Source organism: Balaenoptera physalus (assembly GCF_965194825.1).
Source record: "Balaenoptera physalus genome assembly, chromosome: 15".
NCBI lineage: Eukaryota > Metazoa > Chordata > Mammalia > Artiodactyla > Balaenopteridae > Balaenoptera > Balaenoptera physalus.
Window position 1 is genome coordinate 8,760,893 of NC_138894.1, and position 23,229 is coordinate 8,784,121.

Sequence of the window (23,229 nt, forward strand, 5' to 3'; positions counted from 1 at the left end):
TGAGCCGGCGGTGGAGGAGCGGGGCCCACGTGCCCGCCCGCCACGCCGACCGAGGGGCAGGCTGCGTGGTGGCCCGTCACGCTCTGCTGACACGCAGAGGCTGCAGGATCAGTCGTTCTTCCGTCACGTTTCAGCAGAGTCTTGTTGAAATCATTCCGCACCTGATGCAGGAGTGTCTCTGTGGGGTGGAGCGGAGCTCATTCCCAGGGGAGACACCTGGCGGGGCAGGGGGAGGAGGAGACGGCAGCTAGGAAGGGCGACCCCGCAGGAAATGGGCAGGTGAGCACTCAGAAGTAGCGTCAGCCTGGTTCAGAAAGAAACAGAAGAAGCAACGCTGCCTCCAAGAAGCCGTCTTAAGGCAGGGAGGGCAGTTCCTGAATTTGGAAGTTTAATCACACTAGGTTGACGTAATAGGCTTGTGTCTTAGGTCGCTTTTCTCTTACTGGATTTCTTTTCTTCTCACACATTTTAAGTTTCATGGGTCTTACATTGGAAACCGTTAACAGTGAAATGCCCAGAGCCGAGGCGAGATTTGGTTTCCCTAGTGCTGAGTGCACACAGAGATGGCAGATCCCCACATGCCAGGGGCCCAGGTGGCTGTTTGGGGGGTGGGGGGGAGGGCGGGGAGGGGTCCCGGGAAAAAGAACCGCCGACCGGGGACAGGGTCCCAGAGGGTTACTGGGGGATGTCGGTTTCCCGTCCGCTCACACTCTACCCCTCACCACACCCCGCCCCCACTTCCCCACTCAACCCCAGCTTAGCCCATTTCACTGGAACCTCCGGAAGCAGGTAACAGCAGAAAGCAGGACGAGAAGGGGAAAACGATCAAGATGCAGCCAAACTTTGGACAAAGAGCCCTGCCACCTCTTTGATGAAATTTAAATTGTTCTAGGTACTGCTGATGAAAGATTAAATCAGTCGATCTAAGAAAGAAATGGAAAATTTTATTTGAGACAAATGGAGGATTATAACTCGGGAAGAGCCTCTCAGAAAACTCCGAGAGCTATTCTGCCCATTAGAAGTCAAAGCACAGTTAACATATAAGTTTTTGGAGACAGAGGGCTATACATTAAAAGATGTACTGTTGACAGTTTACACAATCCAGATCTTCAGGTACAAAGTGGTGGGTCCTTGTGACCCTTTGCAAGATTAAGAAAGAACGTTATCATTTAAGGAGCTGTCTTGTTGGTGCTAGGAGGACGTTGCTCTTTATGGCTGAGCAGGTATTTCTGCCGATGGGGAGGTTTGGTCAATGCCTAATGCAGAGACACAATGCACAGTAGAGGGTAGGGAACAGGCCAAAGGGCAGAGAAGATTTTTCACGTTTAAGTTTTTCTTGTCTTGCCATAAAATGTGTTATTTCACAGTACCTCTTCCAAGCCCCTTGGACATGCCAAGCGCTGCATCCGTCAGGGTTCTGGGGTTCAGAGCTGAGCAGAACTGCGAGCTTGCGGCGGAGGAGAGGCCGGCAAGTGCTGAACCGGGCCGCCCAGGCCTGGGGGTGGCAGGTACACAGGAAGGATGGGGGAATTACATGGTTGTTTCCTTGCCCTCAAGCCAATCTCCCTGTCAGTTTATTAGCAGTTATCTTGAAGATGTCTAAAACAAGATTTGGACAACAACATCACATCCATCATCTGTATTGTCCTCAAAACTGAGTTGACCTGGTAAGTCTTTAACGGGCCTTTTTCAGTCTTATTTCCTATTGTCTGTAATCTGTAAGCTCTCAATTGTTGTAACACTGTAAGGACCCAAAATTCTGGACTTTTCCTTTGTGCTTGCCAATTTCAACTAGCCAATCCTCTCTCTCCAGCTGTCTCTCTCTCTCTCTCTCTCTCTCTCTCTTTCTCTCTTTCTGTTTGTCCCTCCCTCCCTCAGAAAGTAGAGAGGAACAGTCAATACATGCTTGCACTTTGCCTCTTTCCCTCCACTTTCCCCACAGTCTCTGTTTTCTCTTTATCACTCATATTATCGCAGGTAAGTTTCACTCAATACTGCACTGCAGCATCACATGAGTCTCAATCTTTCCAGCCCACAATATCTATTTTTTAGCCACCCAGCTCCTAACCAGTGAATATGAAATTTGAAAACCACGAATTTTAGGTTTCTGTAACTGCAGCTCCAATATCAGGATAATGATTTCTTTGTTAGATAGGGTAACATCAGCTTCCCTAACAAACAAAAACCAAGGTTTCAGTGATTAAAGACAATAAAGTGATTATGTCTTTCACACATAACAATCCAGTGGTCTGTTCCTCGTAGGCAGGGGATTTTCCATCTTGTGGCTCCATTATACCCAAAGGTCATATGGTCCTCTGCTTCCAGAAGGAGGGAGGACCACTGGGGGCATTATTATGAGCCAGTTGTGGAATTGGGACACATGTCTTTCACTGCATCCTTCTGGCACAGAGCAATTTCATGGGAGCTGGGAAATGTAATTCCTGGCTTGACAGACATTTCCTGGTGACAACTCCCAAATTCGTGGTGAATGTTGACAAATCCATAATAATCCTTATGGAAGTATAGTGCTTTACCATTTACAAAGCATTTCAATGTAAATAATGACATGAAGTAGGCCTAAAAGATTTATTATCACTATATCATAAAGGGAGAAATGGCTTCAGAGGAGTTAACTTGCTCAAGGTTGTACAGCTAGACTTCTGGTTTCAGGCCCAGTGTGTAAAAAGGGCTTGGAAGTTGTCGTTCCTATTGTTACAACAAGAAAAATGCTGAGAAAACTGAAAATCAACACCTTTCCTTAATACTCGTCAGAGAATCATGAGATGGGTGAATATGGAGATTCTCAGCTGAGATCAGCTTACCTGTAGCAGAAACCACCAGAGCTGTGGACCATAGGATCACTTACGTGGTAATCTTGACAAATTGCTGGAGGTTGAGTATGAGCTACCAGGCATTCTTATGATGAAGAGTCAAGAAAAATCTCCTCCTGGCTCTGCAGATAGAGGAGAAAGGTAACCATTTTGAACTATGCCCAGAACACCCTCCATAACAAAGGGCTACTTGCTAGAGTGAAAGACTTCACCAGAGCCTTATCCCACATGAGAGATGGGCATTTACCCAATTCCAGCCCCCTCAAGCCTTCCTGTCTCACCTCAGGGGTTAAAAAAAAATAGCTAAGAAACACCTGTAAAGGTGACAGCCTGGAGACACAGGCCCACTAAAAGACTGAGATTTAAGGCTACAATTGTAGAATGCCACCCCCTCCCCACGCCTTGCCTCCACAGCACCAGAAATCAAATACAATGACCGTGAGTTACAGCTGGGAGAGCTGCAAGGCACCAACTCTGTTTAAGGAGTAGTTCCTAGGGAAGCCCAGGGACAATAGAGGAGGTAGCAGCAAGGACCCTGGAGGAAGCTGGAGCCTCCAGCACCTATGGCTGCAGCAAACATTACCCACAGCCCAGGCGCTCACAGGTTAACATACATCCTAACATGAAAGGCCTTCTACCTCAGTTCCTATTACCTGATGTACATTATGTCTGGATTTTAACCAAAAAATTGCAAGGCATGCTAAAAGACAAAAAAAAAAAAAAAGAAAACAACAATATGAAGAGCATTAGAACCAGACTCAGATATGACACAAATGTTGGAATTCTCAGGCAGGGAATTTAAAATAACCACTTAATATGTGGAGGGCTCTAATGGAAAAAGTAGACATCATGAAAGAACAGATAGGTAGTGTAAGCAGAGAGATGGAAACTCTAAGAAAAATCAAAAGGAAATGCTAGAAATCCACAGAAGTGTAACAGTGTAATGCCTCTGATGGCTTACCAGTAGACTGGGGACTACATATGAAGCAGTACAGTGTTATTTGAAGGTGGACTCAGATTAGTTATACATGTATATTGTAAACTTGAGGGCAACTGCTAAACAATATAAAAAGAAAATGTAATTGATATTCTAAGAGAAGAGATAAATCGTAATCACATAAAAATGTTCAAAACCAGAGGAAAAAAAAGAACAAGCACAATGAATAGAAAAGCTACAAACATATTTATCCAACTGTATAAGTAATAACTATAAATGTGAATGGTCAAAATACACTAATTAAAAGACAGAGATTGCCAGAGTGGATAAAAAAACAAAGACCCAGCTACATGTTGTGTACAATAAACCCACGTTGAGTATAAAGATTATACAACTAGCGAGTATCTGAACCAAGCAGACTCTAATGCTTTAACTTCAATCCACTTGTCCTCTTCCCACAGCACATGCCGTCAATGAATTACAGAGGCAAGTACAGTTTCTAGGAAAAGCGGAGCCTTCCCACACCTCCAACGTTTACGTCAAGGGGGATAAACTAGGCCCTCATTCTCCTGAAAAGTCCTTGAGGGCTTGCTGTGATTGCCAACAGAATAGTGGATTAAATAACCTAACTCCTGCTCCCCCTGCAAGGAAGCCTCAGGTCAGTTACCTATTATAGGAAAGAATGTTTTAAATGGATCTATCTCCTCATATCTCCTGCTCTCCTTCACCCCCTACTACTCACTCCCCTCCTCCCACCCAAGACCGAGTGACCCTCAAGGGCAGGGACTGTTTCCATTTATTCCCGTAGCTCCTGAGCCTGAACAAATACTTAATGAATGCTGCCCTGACTTAGCGCAGTCATTCTGAGCATGGCGTTTTTCTACAGGAATGCTCGCTGACCTCCTTGGCTACCCATCTATTGCACGCCTGGCACCGCTGCAGCAGCGTTGGACCTCCCTCCTCCCCAGCTGCCAGCATCAACTGGGAGTCAGTCATGAACTAAGCTGCTTCTACGCCACCTCATCCCAAAGACTCATGAGCACCTTTTCTCCTTCCCACCCTCCCCATCCCATAACGTGAGGACAGGGATGCTAAAAAAGGAACGTGTCCACACACAAGAAAGCTGCTGATTTCTCAGTGCATGTTCTTCTTGGCTATTTCTTACCTTCTTCCTTAGGAAAAGAACAATAACAATTTGCCCTTTCTTTCATCTCTTAAAATAACTTGAGTGTAAGATATACTTTGGAGCCTCCTGTACATGATAGCAAAACTGATCTGTGAACGTTTGACAATTCAATTAGTATCAGGCGACACTGCTTTGGAAATAAGAATATGAGAATCTCATCTTGAGCCAGGCAGATCGGCTGCTCCACCTTAAGGTCTGGAGGCCCAGATGAGCTCCTGCAGGTCCAGAGGTTTAAGGAGGAGAGATAGATACACCTCTGAGCTGAACAGGAGGAGCCGGGCACAAGCAGGAAGAAGAAAGGAAGTAGGGCCTCCTGTTCCCACCCTTGTTCCTGGTAATGAGCTCCAGCTGCCTCAGATTAAAGTAGTGCTTTGTGGCTGGTGAGGATATCCCTTAAAAACCATTGCTCAGGGCTTCCCTGGTGGCGCAGTGGTTGGGAGTCTGCCTGCCAATGCAGGGGACACGGGTTCGAGCCCTGGTCTGGGAAGATCCCACATGCCGCGGAGCAACTGGGCCCATGAGCCACAACTACTGAGCCTGCGCGTCTGGAGCCTGTGCTCCGCAACGGGAGAGGCCGCGATAGTGAGAGGCCCGTGCACCGCGATGAAGAGTGGCCCCCGCTTGCCACAACTAGAGAAAGCCCTCGCACAGAAACGAAGACCCAACACACCCATAAAGAAAGAAAGTCTTTCAAAAAAACCCAAAAAAACCATTGCTCAAGGCCTTCACAGAAAACCCTGAAAATCCAGGTGCTGAGGAAGAGTATTCCTTTTACCTTCCTCCTACACCCCCGATACAAGAAATAGATTTGAACCCTTTGGTTCTCTTAGGTAGATACCTCAGCATAGAATTTCTGGGCCACAGATATTTTTTAATGAAAAGAAAAAAACCAATGTTATGACTTCAGGGAAGTTTCTAAAAGGCAAAAAAACTAGAACCAACCTCCATGTTACATAGAGAATATAAGTAAAGAGTTGGCCATAAGCAGACTACACTGCAAAATTATTTGGAAACTAGAAGGATGGTAGTAAAAATAGCAGCCATATAGTCTCTAGTCTTCAGTTGGTTAGATATTAGGTAATTATGACCAAAAGCTGTAGTCTTCTGAGCCAGGGACCACCCCATAAAAAGGTGTGGTTACCCTGCCCAGACCAGGAGGGCTGGGAAACCCCAGGACATCAGGGGTTTTTTTCTGGAAAGAACTGGCAACCTGTTCCCTTCTCCCCCAGCATATCTGCATGAGACCTCATGATTCATTTTAATTTACTTTCTGATGTTTCACAATTTTGGCATTCCCGTTGATGGTGTCTCTCACTGATCTTAAAAATAGCCAAATATGAAAACACATAAAATTTTGGATAAATCGAAAGTGCTGTCTGAGGAGGGAAGTGTGGAGGACCTCTGACCTGAACTTCCAAGCGTAAGAAGATGGACAGGATGGCAGAAGTGAGAATACCCAATTTACAGTTGGGAACGTCAAAGGTGCACAAGTTAAGGGGGTCCTTGGGCCACTGCTGACTCGTAAGCCGTCCGGTTGTAGCAGTTTCTCTGCCAGCTTTGTTCACCAATTTCCTCCAGGGGGCGCTGTCTCCTATTCTAGTGCCCGCTAAACCCAGGTTCCCTTTGTGTTCACAGGGAAGCTCACTAAGGTGGTCTTAGAAGCTACAATGAAGACGGTTACAAAACAGTACTGTTCTGAAATTAGGCCCAGGATGTACATGGTCAGATTTTCTCTGCTGAAGAGCAGGTAGAGGATAGGAAATCAAACCAAGTCTACAGAGAGATTGCCAAAAATCTCTGAGCCAGGGAAATGGAAATTTTGTCTATTTTATTAAATCATAAGCTCTAAAAACAAATGGACAGCTTCCCTTCCAGGAGATAATTCTTAGTAAAAGACTGGAACCCCTTGCTTAGGTGTTTGTATGATGTCACCCAATTTTACTCTTGCTGGAACTTGCCTCAGTGATAGTTGGAGCGAATCCAGCCAACTCTGTATGCCTTGTTCTGAGGGGAATGGGGACCTGCTGTGGGCCCAGGGCGGCTGTTGTGTTTGCCAAGGGCTGTCTTCACCAGCAACTGTCAGCCTGAAAACACTCCCTGGGACTTTGGTGGGAGTTTCAGAGAAAGAAATCTTCTCTATTCCCGTCCAACATCAACGAAACCCAGGTGAACAGCGTTCATTAGCACGTTCTCTATTCCACAACTGCTCAAACTTGCAGGTAAGTTAATTATTCTACAGAAAGGTTTTCCAGCTTAACATTCAGAAAATATAGTAACATCAAGATATGCAGAAAAAGCTTTGGGTGCGACAGGTTTCTGTGTACGTGCATGTGTGTCTACCTGTACACACATACCGTTAAAAAACAAAAATTTAGCCGAGTACAATTTAAAGGTCTAATTGGCTTTATTAAATGATTCATGAACTGGGCAGCATCCCATCTGGCAAGCAGAGAGGAGCTCTGAGGAGCTGTACAAAATGGAAGGCTTTTATAAGCAAAAGGAGGAAAAGAGTGGATTGCTTCAGGCTTAGGTAAGCTACCTATGGGGGACAGAAGGGAGCTGTGTGGTAGATTCCCTCACTGGTGCTGACCAGAAATTTCCAAACTGACCGGTTAAGACAGGGGTCCCCAAACCCCGGGCCACGGAACGGTACCAGTGCATGGCCTGTTAGGAACCGGGCCGCACAGCAGGAGGTGAGCGGCGGGTGAGCGAGCGAAGCTTCATTTGTATTTACAGCCGCTCCCCATCGCCCGCGTTACCACCTGAGCTGTGCCTCCTGTCAGCATTATGGTGAGTTGTATAATTATTTCATTATATACTACAATGTAATAATAATAGAAATAAAGTGCACAATAAATGTAATGCACTTGAATCATCCCGAAACCATTCCCCCCCTCCTCCATACTTTCCATGGAAAAATTGTCTTCCATGAAACTGGTCCCTGGTGCCAAAAAGGTTGGGGACTGTTGGGTTAAGACTATATTCCTGGAGGAGGTTGTAACTGCAATTAGGTTAGGTATTAAGTTTGGTTTGCTGATGTGGGGCTTAGCACAAGTGATTCCATTTTGTTGTTTCTTTGTAACAATACACAGTCCATTTATCTTTATCTATGTGTAACTTAGGTTGATTTCAATAAGCCTACAGCTTCTATTCTTGGCAAACAGATACAAAATGTATGCTTTATTTCTATGTGACTCACTGGCATTCTCCTTCCTTGAGAGCTTTGTACTCTATACATTGATTTTTTTTGCTCCCCCTGTTATCATGTACACGCTTCAGTGACAGCCTTCAACCCTTATCGCCTGAGATAATTGTCCTATGCAGGGAAGCCACAACATCCTGTTGATTCTGCCTTCCCCGTATTGATGGAAAATGTCATTTAAAATGTAGGTGGGAATCCGCATGTGAACGCAGTCACCTGGGGAGGCCTTGGTGGGTACAGTCCTTTACAGCCACAAGTGAAGGGCAGGAAGGTGTATAGTGGCAGAGCCTAAGAAATGGGTAGTAGGCCCCAAAAGAGCTATGAATGCAGATAATGCAGAATGGGTGGGGTTGTTTCATGTCCAGTTTCTTTTTAGCCTACTCGCTTGTCTTTTCACCAGATGATTCTGGACAGTGGAAATCAACAGCTAGATGATACATGAAACTAAGTTATATATTTGAGGACTACTTTGTGAAGATTTACCGGGACATGGTGGAAAGGGTTTGTTGAGGGAAATTTCCATTGTAACGCTGCACATGCTCAGTTCAGGGAGTTCCAAGGGGAAAAAGGGCCAGAGAGCTTTTGTCTGATCAATAGCCTCATTACCTGTCAGCCAGCAACTCCATTAACACTAATGATGGCTTGTTTCCGCTTTTGGCAACAAGTACCAAGCTTGTAGAATGACTGATGATCATTTTCTACAGAAATGCACACCATCGCCTGCCCACTGTGCATCTATGTCACAGACGGCTGCAATGTTTCCCATAGTTTATCTTTATCCCCATGAATCCTGAAGAGTCTGTGCCTGATTTTTAAAAACTGTCTGACAAAGGCCAGTATATAGGCACAGGGATCAGTGATGTCTCCTACAGTTTCGCTTCACCATCCTGTAGGAATTCCTCATCCATCATTTACCTTGAATGCTTAGAGAGTCCTGCTCATTTGAGCATTACCATGTTTCCTCAATATAAGTGTAGTGTGAGTATAATTGTGAAAATAAGGAACAAGCATACTCAGTGCCCATCAAGGGCTGGCATCAGAGTTTATCAGTTAGTATGGGGGTTTCCAAATCCAAAACATTTCATTTTGGTTCCTTCCCTGTCTTGGCATATGATTAATTACCTCATCCTTGTGTTTTCCTTAGTTTTTTTTCTGTGGGAATAATAATATTGGGTGGGCCAAAAAGTGCCTTTGGTTTTTTAAGTAAAAATAAAAGACACATTTTTCATTTTCACCAAGAACTTTATTGAACAACGTATTCACCCTTTTGTTCCACTACCTTCTGCCATTTTTCAGGCAACTTCATGATTCCATCTTCCCAAAACTTTTCATCTTTTTGAGCAAAGAACTGTTCCAGGTGCCTTTTACAGTCTTCCAGGAAGTTGAAGTTTTTTCCATTAAGAGAATTTTGTAAAGACCGAATTAAATGGAACTCCAAAGGTGCAATGTCTGGTGAATATGGCAGATGAATCAGAACTTCCCAGCCAAGCTGTAACAGTGTTTGCCTGGTCATCAAAGAAACGTGCGGTCTTGCATTATCCTGCTGGAAGATTATGCATTTCCTGTTGATTAATTCTGGACCCTTTTCATCGAGTGCGGCTTTCAGTTGTTCTGATTGGGAGCAGTACTTGTTGGAATTAATCGTTTGGTTTTCCTGAAGGAGCTCGTAATAAAGGACTCCCTTCCAATCCCACCATATACATAACATCACCTTCTTTGGATGAAGACCAGCCTTTGGTGTGATTGGTGGTGGTTCATTTCGCTTGCCCCACGATCTCTTCCGTTCCACACTGTTGTACAGTATCCACTTTTCATCGCCCGTCACAATTTGTTTTAAAAACTGAACGTTTTCATTACGTTTCAGTAGAGAATTGCTGCAGAAATACGGTCAAGAAGGTTTTTTTCACTTATGTGGAACCCAAACATCAAAGCGATTCACACAACAAGCTGGTGCAAATGATTTTCAGCGCTTGATTTGGACATTCTGAGTATGTCGGCTATCTCCCGCGTGGTATAATGTTGATTGTTCTGAATTATTGTTTTGATTTGATCGCTATCAAGTTCAACTGGTCTACCCGACCGTGGAGCATCGTCCAGCGAGAAATCTCCAGCACGAATTTTGCAAACCACTTTTGACACGTTCGATCAGTCACAGCACCTTCTCCATACACTGCACAAGTCTTTTTGTGCATTTCAGTTGCGTTTTTACCTTTCTTGAAATAATAAAGCATAATATGCCGAGAATGTTCCTTTTTTTCCTTCCATCTTCAATATTAAAATGGCTACACAAAAATTCACCAATTTTGATGTATTTTTTTAAATGCACGCTGATATGACAGCTGGCACATTCAATCTAACAAAATTGTTTTGAATGAGGTGAAAGACAGCTAAGTGCGTCTAGAGCCATCTTACAGAAAAAAACGAACGAACCTTCTGGCCCACCCAATACAAGCTACCAAGATGGGATGTTATGCTACAAAACCTACTGATGTGTCCTCAAATCTTAGTGTCCAGGAGGTGATACAGGCTAAAAATGTACTTAAGAGCAAAAAGACCTTAGATGCTTTAGTAAATAATAAAGCTCTAGAATTTAATAATGGAAGTAGAATATTTTGGTTTTATTTTTCACTTTGAGGTTGATAAATAAATACAGTGAGACCTTCCAAAATACCATTACTCAGTGCCCCTGTCAGAAACAGAAGGATGCTTTGAATACAGCATTATCATTATTCTCATCATCATTACTATCAAAAAATAACCACTCTGGAGTGCTTGTTGTGGAGCACGGGCTTTAGTAGTTGCAGCACACAGGCTCAGCAGTTGCAGCATGTGGGCCCTTAGAACACACAAGCTTCAGTAGTTGTGGCACATGGGCTCAGTAGTTGTGGCTCATGGGCTCTAGAGTGCAGGCTCAGTAATTGTTGTGCATGGACTTAGTTGCTCTGCGGCATGTGGGATCTTCCCAGATCCACATGTGGATTGAACCCGTGTCCCCTGCATTGGCAGGCAGAATCTTAACCACTGCGCCACCAGGGAAGTCCCTCTTCTCTCTTTTTATTGTCAGTCTCACTAGAGCTTTATCAATGTTAATAATTTTTTTTCAAAGAAACAGTTTTTGGTTTCATTGATTTTTCTCTATTGTTGTCTTGTTTTCAATTTCATTGTCTTCTCTTCTGATCTTTATTTTTACCTTCTTTCTGCTTTCCTTGGAGTTATTTTGTTTTTCTAGCTTCTTGAGATAAGAACTTAGATAATTGATTCGAGAACTTTCCTTTTTCCTAATGTAAACATTTTAGTGCTATAAAATTTCCCCTTGGCACTGCTTTCATTGCCCCCCACATATTTTGATATGTATTTTAATTTATATTCACTTCTAGGTATATATTTTACATTTTCAGTTCTATATATGTATTTTAAATTTTCTTTGAGACTGCTTCTTTGACCTATCAATCATTTAGAAGTGTATTGTTTAATTTCCACATGTTTAGAAAATTTTCAGTTGTCTTTCTGTTACTGATTCGTGGTTGATTCCATTATGGTCAGAGAATATATTCTGTATAATTCAATTTATTTTAAATTTGTCAAAGTTTGTTTTATGACTCAGGTTATGGTCTATCTTTGTGAATATTCATGGTTGCTTGAAAAAAATGTGCATTCTGCTGTTACTTGCTGGAGTGTTCTATATATATCAATTATATTTGTTGGTTGATTGTGTTGTTCAGATCATCTGTATCCTTGGTAATTTTAAGTCTAGTAGATGGAGGGAAAGGTTGAAGTCCCCAACCTGTGGATTTGTCAGTTTCTCCTTTTAGCTCAATACATTGCTGCTTCATGTACAACATTTCAAGGCTCTGTTGCTTGGTTGACACACTTTTAGGATTATTATGTCTTTTTGGTGAATTGATCTTTTTATCATTATATAATGCTTGTCTTGGTACCTAGTAATTTTCTATGCATTAAGTCTACTTTATCACTTATTAATAAAGTCTGCTTTCTAAAAAACTAAATATTTAAATTAAAATAAATAAATTTTAATAATTTAAATTTAGTGACAGTAATGAAATGGGAGGTATCATTAAAACACATTTTAAAATAATTTTAAACATTAAATTTTTACTTTTTAAATTAATGTTCACATGGTAGATATATTTTTTCCCCTTTATTCCTCAAGGATTGTCTCATTAAATGCTGAGTTTGCAGTTGACTTTTTTTTTCTTTCAGTGCTTGAAAATAGTCTCCATGGTATTAGATGAGATCCACTGCTGTTTTAATTGGTGTTCACCTATAGGTGATGTTTTATTTATCTCTGGCTGCTTTCATGATTTTTTTTCTTTGATATTAGTTTTCAGAAGTTTAATTATGATATATGTGGCCAGCAGAAATTATGACCCCCAAAGACGTCCGGGCTCTAAACTCCAGTACCTGTGAATATACTACCTTACACGGCAGAAGGGACTTTACAGATGTCATTAGGTTAAAGTCGCTGATATGGGAAGATTATCTTGGTTCACATGGATGAGTGCAACCAGATTTTCCCAGCTATGCTCAGAGAGAGAGATGTGACACCTGAAGAAGGGTCAGAGAAATGTGACATTGCTGGCTTTGGAGATGGAAGAAGGGCCCATGAGCCAAGAAACGAGCAACCTCTAGAATCTGGAAAAGGCAGAGAACCACACCGTCCCCCAGAATCTCCAGAAAGGAATGCAGCCCTGCTGATTGTACTGGTCTTCTGATTTATAGAACTGTAAGGTAATAAATTTGTATTAAGTTTGTGGTGATTTGCTATGACAGCTGTAAAAACTAATACAATGTCTCTTGATGCCATATTCTTTGGGTTCATTTTGTTTGGGGTTCATTCTGTGTCTTAAATCTATAGGATTGTATCTTTCACGAAACTGGCAAGTTTTCAGCCATTATTTCTTTGAGTATTCTTTCAGTCCCACTCTTTCTTTCTTATCTCTTTTTGGGACTCCAGTGATACAAATGTTAGATCTTTTGTTATTTATTACAATGCTGTCCATTCTTTTGGAATGACACTGTCCATCCTTTTTCCTTTTAAGTCTCTTCTCTCTGTTGCTCAGATTGGGAGAATTTTATTGATCTGCTTTCAAATTCACTAATTTTATCCTCTGTCATTTGCACTATTGAGCCCACCCAGGAAGTTTTAAAAATTTCTGTTTCATTTTTCAGTTCTATAATATCCATTTGGTTCTTTTCAATAACTTCTATTTCATGACTGAGATTTTCTGTTTTTTCATTTTTTTAAGAGAGTTTGTAATTGATGTTGAAGACCCTGTGTTAAGGCTGCTTTAAAATCCGTGCCAGATAATTCCACCCTCTAAATCATCTCGGTGTTGGTGTCAGTGGATTGAGGTTCAAGTTGAGATTTTCTTTGTTCTTTCTAGAACAGGTGATTTTTTAAAAATTGTATCCTCAGCATTTTGTCTGTTATTTTAGGAGATCCTGGCTCCTACTAAATCTTTTTTTTAGTGGGAAGCCACCCTGTTTATAGCATGCTGCATCTGGCCTATATTTGTGGGCTGTGGTTCCAATAACAGTGTAATTTTCAGAAGCTTCTGGTGCTGTTTTCTTGACCTGAGTGTCTGGCATGCCACCTAAGGCGCAGAAGCGGTCCCCCAGGCCCTCCATACTGCTGTCTGTCTCCTGGGGGAGGGAAGGCTCCAGCCCAGCAGAAAAGTAGGGCATTTCCCTTGTTTGCTTATTGTTTGCTGGGCTCCCAATCCATCCCCTTACTGGTGTTGCTGGGCTCACCTGATGGCCGTGTCAGATTGGCTCCCATTAGATGTGGGGGAAGAATTAGCCTACCTGGGCTACCTTCTGTTGCCGGGTCAGGGGTCAAAACATACCAGGTCCAGGCCACTGTCTTCTGGGATGTAAAACACCCCGCCAAGTGCTGTTCTTCCCGTCCTGGGTTCCCAGACCAGTTTGTCTTCTTCTTACCACATTTGGAGTATCTCCTTTGGTTGCCTCTTGCATTATTTTCAGGATTTATAGTTGTGCTTAGTGGGTAGGCCCAGGGAAAGATGATTCTGCACCATCTTGTCGGGACTGCAAGGAGATAGTATAGTTTCAATTACAGCTTTTATTCCTTCTTTACAATGCAACAGTGTTTTATTTTTTTTTTTTACTACCATCTCTCCTTTTTGTTATTGTTGTTACATATTTAAATTAGACACATTTTAAATTACACAAGCTATTTTTATTTCAGTTCTGTCATATTATTGTACGTTCTATTTTTATTCATAAATCTTTACATAAAATTGAATCGCAATTCTTTTTCATGTTGATTTTTCAATAAGGAGCATTTTCCTGTATTTTTAGGAACAGATTTCAGTGTACAGGGTGGGGATGGACCAGGGTAGCTTTCCTAGCTTCATGGCTTCTTCCTCTGCTGTTACCAGGGAGTTACAAAAAACGACATCTGGCTCCTCTGACCCTTCCGTTTCTCAGTATTGCTGCCCCAGTTCTTACCAGCTCAATCTGAAGTTACTGCTGGCAGTTGAGCCATTGTCCTAGTAGAAGGGAGATTTTGGTAAAGGTGTAGGCCACTCTTCCATCTTCCCACTGCCCCTCGGTGGGACCCTGTGGTCTTTCTGCTCTCACACCAAACGGGAACCTGTAGACCTTCTCCCATTCTGCCTGTTGTGTTCAGACCCACTTGCAGAGGTTCCCACACAAGTTGGGGTCCATTGTTGGGATCTTCTCTTCCCTCCACATGGCTGCGTATCTCATGTGGGACCTGTGAAGGTCCTACTGCTGGCAGATGGTTTTGTCTTCTTGTACATATTTGTGTCTTGTGGAATATCGAGTCACTTAGTCTTTTCTTCTGCTGATTTTTCTTTCTGTCCTGATTTTTCTGTCCATTTTTAGGAGGAGATATAAGGAAAGTTAGAAAATTATGACGCCATCATGAGTTCACCCCAACTCCCTTATATATTTTCCTCAAACTATATTCCTCCTGAACTTAGTCTTGAGTTGGAATCCTTGACGCTGAGGATTCAAACCTTCCTCCTAGCTCTAGTCCTTCAGACATGGTATTTGTATCGGGCTTTCTAGAGCTTGAATGTGGCCTTTCCAAATAGACTTGATTTGCCCCTTATTCTGAATACTTCACTCATCCATGGAACCCAGCTGTGACAGTGGCCGTCCTGTCCAAGGCCAACTGCCCTTCAAACTTCCCTCTGAGACTCATAGAAGATAATTCAACCATCAGAGAGCATTTTGTCTATCCTCATTGTTTTATAGATGAAAAACTTAGGCTTACATAAATTAGGGGAAATATCCAAAGTCTGAGAGATTTTCTGCAGCAGTATGAACTAATTGACTGGTTTATCTAATCTCTACCAGCAGCTTATGACAGAAAGTCCTGCCCTATTTCCCAATCAGCCTGAACAGAGCCACAGGATCCTCATGAACATAATGTGCATGGCAGTCACTTCTAGAAGCTTCTGGTCCCAGTCCAGTGCTCTTCCTAAAACACACTCAATTCCTGCTCTTAGCCATGGCAACAAATACACTTACCTTCCATCTAAGTACACCACAATGCTGCCTTGAGTTTTATTTGTGGTTCACTATGATCCCTAGATCCTTTTCTCTTGTTATCTCAAATAGAAGGAAATTTCCAGTTGTATTTTATTTATTTATTCTATTTTTTATTTTTTATTTTTTTGGCTGTGGCTGTGAAAGCTCGGAATCCTAACCACTAGGCCACCAGGGAACTCCACCTAGTTGTATTTTAGTTTTTCTTTCTCCTCCTTCTCTTCCTTTTTGTGTGTAATATCTTTCACTTTGTTCTCCAATACTTGTTACTTTTTTTTTCCTGAGCGTTTCTCCCCCGACCATTTTTTAACAATAAGGCGATTTAGACAAGGATTAATTTAAAACTATAAATGAGTACAAACTTGCCCACTAACATCTGTGAGTAGATCAGCATGTTTTTTCCCCCAAGGCATTTCATAAAATCTTTTTTAAAAATTAATTAATTAATTAATTTTTGGCTGTGTTGGGTCTTTGTTGCTGCATGCGGGCTTTCTCTAGTTACAGCGAGTGGGGGCTACTCTTCGTTGCGGTGCGCAGGCTTCTCATTGCAGTGGCTTCTCTTGTTGCGGAGCATGGGCTTTAGGCACGTGGGCTTCAGTAGTTGTGGCTCGCGGGCTTCAGTAGTTGTGGCTCGCGGGCTCTAGAGTGCAGGCTCAATAGTTGTGGCGCACGGGCTTAGTTGCTCTGCGGCGTGTGGGATCTTCCTGGGCCAGGGCTCGAACCTGTGTCCCCTGCATTGGCAGGCAGATTCTCAACCACTGCACCACCAGGGAAGTCCCCATAAAATCTTTTAACAGTATCTGCAGCATGATTTATATGTATCTGAGTGCTTTTGCTACCCACGTGTTTAGCCATAGTATTTATGAAATTGCACATCTTTATGCTTCAGCACCTCTTGTACTGACCATTCAATGGGAGGAGCTTTTTAATGTTATATTAATGCCTCATTCATTTGTAGCCCGTACCTTTCTTGCTCTCACTGCCATTGCACTACGTGCTACATGACTGGATATTCATTTCATTCAATCTGTAGGGTTATAAAACGTGCTATCTAAAAGTCTTACTTCATAATCAAAACTTCTCTCAGCGTCAGACTTCCTTTTATATGATCAGGTTAGCTGTGAAATATAATTGAGAGGAGTGTGACCTAGGCACCTTTGGGCTAGGAGAAGGCAAGGTCTGCATAGTAAGCAAATTGCAGAAAACGTATAAATACATGGAGAAGACCGGTTTCAAAATCAGCTGGGAGAGATGATTCTCACTGTTGTTGTGGATCTTTCTGGACAGTACAAGGGCCGGAATGGGTTCCTCGTCTTGGGCCCATACACCAGAACTCCACCCAAAGACCTGCAAATGACTCCTCTCTAAAAGAGAACGTGTGATTCCACCGCAGGGGGAAGTTCGCCCTGCAGCCTCCCCACGTCCAGGCGTGCAGCCCCTTAATCCAAGGTGCAGCCAACCCCAGGCCCTGCCAAGGCCAGTGTCATCTGGGGTTGAGGAATGAGGGAAGGAATGATACACTGCACTGACTCAGGTGCCAGAGAAGACAGGTGCTTTCCAACCATCCTGCTGATTCCCACAATACTCCTGGAGACACATACTGTGAGCCTCGTTTTATTGCACACTGTCAACAAAGTTAAAGGTTTGAAACTGTTGAGTTTTAAGGTGGAACCAGAGTTCAAATTCAGGTCTTCTAATTCCTTATCTCAGACTCTTTTCATGATTCCTCTGTGATGGCATCTTCTCATCCATCCTCCCTGGTACCAAGGGGACAAAGAGTTAAGCCCATAGTAATTTATACAACTATATAAGTCTTATAAGTATCATTTATTTTAACTTGCTCTTGTCCCCAGATGTTGCGTGGGTTTAGGGTTTTGTTTCTGGCTTTTGGCTTTTTTGCATAAATCCTTGGTTCACTCTGTTCATTCTTGTTCAGTTTGACCTTGTTTTAGGTGTGTTCAGATGAGTGTTGCTGTTTTGAAGTTAGAATTATCCAGAGACCAGGATTTAGGCTTATTTAATCCGTCTCTAGGGCTTACTTGGGTTAGGTGGGCCACCCCACCGCTAAGAGGGACTTGCCCATGTCGAGTCAGAACCTCTGGCCTCGAGGGCGATCCAGTGCCTTCCCCTCCTTGCAGGTGGTAATGATATTCACCTTCACTCCTCCAATTCGGTCTTGCTCATTCGGTCTCCTTTTCACTCCAGAGAAGACGTTGTCCCTGAATGCCCTCAGGTACCTCTGGCAACTCCCTACTCTTCTGCTCTGGTTAAAATGCATGTTCTGGGTGGGGCCCGAGATCTTTCCTTCCTAATCAGCTCTGGGTGATGCCAGTACCGCCGACCGTCAGAGCAGCAAGGTCTGGGAGCTGTGCCCTGCCTGCCCACCACACAGCAGAGTCTACTCCCAATTATCCAAGTGACGAAGTGGAGGACAGCTAACCAAACGTCATGTGAAAACGAGACCTGAGTCAGCCCTCGATTATCCAGGGACAAATTAACTGTGACAGGTCCAGCAGGAACCTGGATCAGAGGGGCCGATTTCCCCAGCAGGTGCCCCTGATTAGGTTGATAATTAGGCAGCAGTTCATTAGAATGGGTTTCTGACATCACGGTCTGGAAGAAGCAAGCGAGCTGGCTGGGTGTGCAGCCCAGCGAATGGCACTTCTCCGCAGCAGAGGGATGGGGAGGGCGGGGCGAGACCTGAAGCCCAGCTAGCCCAGGCAGCTCTCAGAGGGAGCTGGGACTGGCCCTGAGCACTAACCAGGAAGGACAGAACTTACCAGGTCCTTCTGAGCCTCGACAAGAGATAATCTACAACATGTGGTCCCCAAACAATGCAGACATGATGAAACTCAATAGAATGTTCTTGAAGGTGGGCTTCTGAGGGACCCATGGTGACAAAATAAGAGCTCCTGCCATCTGGCCCTGGGGTGCTTACCCTCTGCTCGGCCCAGACTGTGTGCAGGGGTCAAGCCACTGACCCCTCCTGTGGTCGCACTGTGTAAACTGAGTGGCCTCTCCTAATCGGGAGCATCCACTGTGATGCCTTAAGTCCCTCTCAAACGGGATGGGCTCTTCGTCAGCCTAACATTGCTAATCCTTTTATCTGGCCCTTTATACTCTATACAGCACTTCCACGTACACTAGCTTGTTTGATTCTGAGAACAGCTTTGGAGATTGGGTATTGTACTGGTCATTGCCTCATTTACAGATGAGGGAACTAAAGCCCCAGTTCACATAGTAACAGCCACAGTCGAGACTAGAATCCACGTCTCCTCGTTCCCAGGCCAGTCACTGCCCACCACGTTGCATGGGTGGTCCACGGCTCCTGCTGTCCCCTGCAGGGCACCGGAGGAGTCTTCAACTGACCGTGCTGAACGAAGCTCCTGAGGAAAACTTAAAACACCAGTTTCTTTTCTTCTCTTTTGGAATGCCTGGGGGGAGAAACGCTGTTTGCTTTAGTAGTTTGGTAGTAGTTTAGTAGAGCATCCAAATAATGCAGATGACAAAAGCACCGTAAAAATAGTTTCATAGGAGGTACATTTCAGGCCATAAAGTTGAATGGAGGGAGATCAGGGTCAAGGAACATTGCAACACCTGGAGGACCACAGGCCCCCACTACAAAGGGGGCTGCCAGTGCCCAAGTCCTAGAGTTGAGTAGAGAAGGCAGCAGGGCATGCATGGGGTTAAGAGCCGAGAACAACAGTACCAGTTGGCCTGGATTCAGATCTCAGCACTGACCTTTCCTGGGCCAAAACTCTCTCTGCCTCAGTTTCCTCATTTTTATTTTTACCGTAAAATAGGAGAAGAAAGGGGGAGGTTGGGGAACTACTGACTATTATTAGCGGGGAGGGGCGTGCTCCTTTTTTTTTTTTTAACATCTTTATTGGAGTACAGTTGCTTTACAATGTTCTGTTAGTTTCTGCTTTATAACAAAGTGAATCAGCTATACATATACATATATCCCCATATCCCCTCCCTCTTGTGTCTCCCTCCCACCCTCCCTATCCCACCCCTCTAGATGGTCACAAAGCACCGAGCTGATCTCCCTGTGCTATGCGGCTGCTTCCCACTAGCTATCTATTTTGCGTTTGGTAGTGTGTATATGTCCATGCCACTCTCTCACTTCGTCCCAGCTTACCCTTCCCCCTCCCTGTGTCCTCAAGTCCATTCTCTATATCGGCATCTTTATTCCTGTCCTGCCCCCAGGTTCATCAGAACCTTTTTTTTTTAGATTCCATATATATGTGTTAGCATACGGTATTTGTTTTTCTCTTTCCGACTTATTTCACTCTGTATGACCCACCTCACTACAGATAATTCAATTAGGAAGAGAAAAAAATTTATAAACCTGTACACATTCATTGAAAGTATGCATGTGTGTATGTAATTAATCTATACACTTGTAACTTTTGGTGTTTCCACAATTCTAACTAGATAAAACTCATGATTGAAATGATGATTCCCCTTATGAAATGCCTATATTCACCCTTTGAATAAATACCACGTGTATTAATACATAAACTTTTTAGGGTGACAGATGAGCTTGCTTTCTGCTTGTTAATTAATCTAATCTAAATTAGATTGCCAATAATGCTATTTGCAGGAGATAATTTTTCTGTTCTGTTCTACATTTTGTTTTAATAACACTAACAGTAGAGAAACCATCTCACAGAGGAATGTTGATAAAATTTTTAACTTTAAAAATTTACATTTTAGCGGGCTTCCCTGGTGGCGCAGTGGTTAAGAATCTGCCTGCCAATGCAGGGGACATGGGTTCGAGCCCTGGTCCAGGAAGATCCCACATGCCGCAGAGCAACTAAGCCCTTGCGCCACAACTACTAAAGCCTACACGCTCTAGGGCCCGCATGCCACAACTACTGAGCCCATGTGGTGCAGCTACTGAAGCCCATACACCTAGAGGCTGTGCTCTGCAACAAGAGAAGCCACTGCAATGAGAAGCCCGTGCACCGCAACGAAGAGTAGGCCCCGCTCACTGCAACTAGAGAAAGCCCGCGCGCTGCAACGAAGACCCAATGCAGCAAAAAACAAACAAACAAACAAAATTACATTTTAAAAAACTTTCCATGAATCCAGAATGAAGCAAGTGGTATTGCACTATATTTTCAAAATTAATCTTCAATCCTTCATTGGTAGCCAGTTCCAACAATTTGCCCAGGAAAGTTATAGTTGAATTTTTTTTTTTTATAAATTTATTTATTTATTTATTTATTTATTTTTGGCTGCGTTGGGTCTTCGTTGCTGTGCGTGGCTTTCTCTAGTTGCAGTGAGCGGGGACTACTCTTCGTTGCGGTGCACGGGCTTCTCATTGCGGTGGTTTTCTTGTTGCACAGCACAGGCTCTAGGGTGCGTGGGCTTCAGTAGTTGTGGCACTCGGGCTCAGTAGCTGTGGCTCGCGGGCTCTAGAGCGCAGGCTCAGTAGTTGTGGCGCACAGGCTTAGTTGCTCCACAGCATGTGGGATCTTCCCGGACCAGGGCTCGAACCCATGTCCCCTGCATTGGAAGGTGGATTCTTAACCACTGCGCCACCAGGGAAGCCCCTATAGTTGAATTTAAATTACCTTTTGATGAAAGTAATTATTCCCGCTTTTTGAATATCTTATAAGTTCTTTTGATGAAAAATTACATACAAAGCATTATATCCAATGTGTAAAATGTGCAATGGTAGCTTTTTACAGATGTGCAACATCAAGAACATTTCCTAAATAATTGATAATTGTGGTTAAGGCATGGAACACATCCCAACAATCTGTAGACACTCTTCCTCCAGGCTTTCTCCGCTCTGCCCTCAATCTTATCTGAAATTGATAAGATTGCTTGAGTGGAAGTATTAAGGTCATTAAAAATACAAAAGTATCAGACAAATAAGCACAATTTACATATCTAAAAACTGGGATCCAACTGGCTTCTTAAAGAGTTTCAGCCCTCTGCATCTGCAGATTCCTCAACCAACTGTGGATGGAAGATATTCAAAAAAAATAAATTCTACAACATTGTAAATCAACTATACTTCAATTAAAAAAAAAAAAGAAAAAAAAGAAATTCTAGAAAGTTCCAAAAAGCAAAACTTGAATTTGCTTCGCACACTGGCAACTATTTACATCGTTTTTTAACAACTATTTACATAGTATTTACATTATAATAGGTATTATAAGTAATCTATAGATGATCTAAAATATATGGAGGATGTGCATAGGTTATATGCAAATACCATAACATTTTATATAAGGGACTTGAGCATCTGCAGATTTTGGCATCCGAAGGGTGTCCTGGAACCAATCTCCCACTGATACAGAGGGACAACTATATTGCAGAAGCTCTAAGCGTTCATTCTGTAGTTCAAACATCTTCAGTAGAACTTTTCCCCTTGACATACCTCCATAGCCAATAATAGTTCTTTGTGATTAGCATTTGTATTTTCACATAATAAAGAGAATAATCTTAGGGACTTCCTTGGTGGCACAGTGGTTAAGACTCCACGCTCCCAATGCGGGGGGCCGGGGTTCGATCCCTGGTCAGGGAACTAGATCCCACAAGCATGCCGCAATGAAGAGTTCGCAAGCCACAACTAAGGAGCCCACCTGCCGCAACTAAGACCTGGTGCAACCAACCAAACAAACAAAACAGATTTATTTAAAAAAATAAAGAGAATAATCTTGAATTAACACATTTGCGTTTACGCATTTTACAACTTTTGTGACGTCACTAATGACGCTTTAGTTTTTTTCATAGCAAGAGTTTCTCGATGAAAGAAGCAGTGCGTTATTTTATATCCTGGCACATGCTTCTTAATCTGGGTGACAATTTCAGGGTATTTTCCTGTCATTGCACCTTAACTTTCAGATCACACTTTTTCAAGAATCTTTCCTATGAAATCCTTCCCTGTGTTACACTATTTGGAGCTAGCTGTGTTTGTCAGCAACAATGCTGAAATAAGGCATTCTCCTTCATTTGACCATCACGTTCAAATTATACTAAAAAATTGCCTTGTTGCTTATATTTGTGTATTCATCAAGTTGCAATAAGCAGTGCTTTGCTAGTTTTATTTATTCTGTGAGTTAGTTTTCCATAACATTTGCTACTTCCTGAATACTTTGAGCTGCATGTCATTCACCTACTTTATTTTTTTTAATTTTATTTTTTGGCATTTAAAAAAATTGAAGTATGGTTTATTTACAATGTTGTGTTAACTTCTGCTGTACAGCAAAGTGATTCAGTTATACTATATATATATTCTTTTCCATTGTGGTTTATCACATATATTAAATATAGTTCACATATATTAAATATACAGTAGGACCTTGTTGTTTATCCAAGATTCATCTATTTTAAACAAACATCTTTGATACACACTTATATACTTTACTATTTCCAAGTGTTACTTTATAAGATACACTTGAAGCACTAATGTTATATGTAACATATTAAACATTTCTTCTGTTAACTTTTTAATTCCATACTCATTCTTTCAAAGAGTTATTTTAGTTTGACT

General features: G+C 42.7%; 1 protein-coding gene across 2 annotated transcripts in view; it reads left to right on the forward strand.

Moving 5' to 3' along the window:
* Positions 1-23: 23 nt before the first annotated feature.
* LONRF2 (LON peptidase N-terminal domain and ring finger 2) overlaps positions 24-23,229 on the forward strand; it is a 62,774-nt gene continuing 39,568 nt past the window's right edge. The window contains exons 1-4 of one of the 2 annotated variants that reach the window (XM_082427330.1): positions 24-1,667; positions 2,773-4,426; positions 4,655-7,173; positions 12,499-12,905. The gene's annotated coding sequence lies outside the window, so the exon portion shown is untranslated. Of the gene's footprint in view, positions 4,427-4,654; positions 7,174-12,498; positions 12,906-23,229 lie in introns of both variants that reach the window. The other variant, XM_082427329.1, reaches the window with a different exon arrangement.